The sequence below is a fragment of the Rhopilema esculentum genome, chromosome 4 (assembly GCF_057945365.1).
Source record: "Rhopilema esculentum isolate cy_ngs chromosome 4, ASM5794536v1, whole genome shotgun sequence".
Classification (NCBI taxonomy): domain Eukaryota; kingdom Metazoa; phylum Cnidaria; class Scyphozoa; order Rhizostomeae; family Rhizostomatidae; genus Rhopilema; species Rhopilema esculentum.
The window spans coordinates 12,372,427-12,374,230 of record NC_142818.1 but is presented as its reverse complement, the minus strand read 5'-3'; positions in this window follow the sequence as shown (position 1 = coordinate 12,374,230).

The window sequence follows — 1,804 nt, the reverse complement described above, 5'->3', positions numbered from 1 at the left end:
GGGTTTCGTGATTCTTCTGGAGTAAGCCGTCATTGCTAAGTCAACTCGAAATAATTAGCATAAATTGCAGGCAATTGAATAATTAAAATGAGGTAATGCCATATAAAGATAAATTACTGTAATCAATTAAAGCTGCGAATGATGTTTAGGGTTTTGGGTAGGCCAATGGAACTTTGCAAAATTTCAAGGCCGAAATTTCATCCAAAACAAGGTATCATTGCGAGAGTCATGTACCTCAAATTTCATGTACCTCAAATTTCAAATTGTCATGTACCTCAAATCCTTTTTAGTGGAGAGAAGTGAATATCTTCATCCTGTGCCATATTCCCGAAAGGGTTAAAAACAGTTTTTATCAATGCATATGCAACCCCCCTTATTTGCTACCAGCTTTTCAGTTCGAAATCCGAAGTAATCTAGAGTGCATTTAAATGCTATCAAATATTGTCTTTTCTCTAACTTTCTTTTGTTCGGCTTCTTACAAGATGTAAACAAAAGGTTTTCAAGAGAATCTGATATCGTTCATACGTTTTTGACTTTATTTAATCTTAAACCCGTTATCATGGATTGGACAGATATGTCAATTGGACTTAGTGAAAGCTTAATCTCATTGATTTTTCACGTGACGAGGGAGCTAATATGGTCTTGGGGTGCTTTACTTCAATTTGTGATGTCAACATTGCTTAGAAAGTGCAGTTTAACTTTGTTCTTAAAAAGGCATTACTTTATTCATTCATGTATGGAAGTTAGATAATAAAACTGATTTGCATATCGCCTAGTTAAAGAAATTAAACTGATATAGGAACCAGGATAAGTAGCAAATGTATGATTAACAAGCAATTGAAAAACTAAATCTTAATTTAATATAACTAGTTTTTATAATGGAAGAACCAGATCCAACAAACTATTACGGAGTTTCTAAGTGCATTTCAATCTTTAAAATTGATTAAATTACGAAGCAACAAACAGCCCCAGATTTAGCAAAAGCAATCACTTCATCGCTTAACAATCATGTAATCAAGAGCATTACTTGGTACCACCTATCTTTGCGTACTTCTGAAGCCAAGTAGGGCACGAGGGACTTTCTTTCATGGCATTGGCCCTGGGTTCTTCTGATTGAGATTATTAGCAACGATAAAAAGTAGACGTCATTCGGGGGCTCAACCTGGTGTCATGAAAACTCGGCTATTATTGGTTACATGACTTAACATTTTGTGACAACATTTGAACAGTGAATGACATTTTACTACATTTAAGGAAACTTGTAGCCATTCATAAGACGTTCAAACTGTGCGTTTACAAATGCCCACAGCAGCGCTTTATTCAACAGTGTTATCAGAAGAGAGTTACATAGTGGCACAGTACCAAGACTAGAACCTTATAGAGCCCCGCTTACTTACGGCAAAGGACCGGTCTTCTATATGAGCAAAAGAGAGCTAAGGCCCAAACCAAGACTCTGGTGGGGTTCCACTTCTTTCAAGGCTAAGGAAAGCTTTTTACATCAATAGATAGAGCTAAGGCTTGAGAGAAGAGCCTTGTGGAAAAATTCTATTCTCAAGGCAAAGGAAATGTCTTTTAAATGAAAAGAAAATGGCCCGAGGCAAAACTCCTGTGTAACTAAACTTTTTTCATGGCAAAGGAAGATCCTTAATGCTAGTAGAAAAAGGGCGAAGGCCTGACAGAAGTTGTTTATTTAAACCAGGGAAAGGAACTTCGTGCTGCCAATTTCTGCTGGCCCTTGTTTCTGGCAGAAATGAAAATTAAAAGAATGTCTTAATAGAAAAAGCTAGCTGAAAATGTTTCCAAT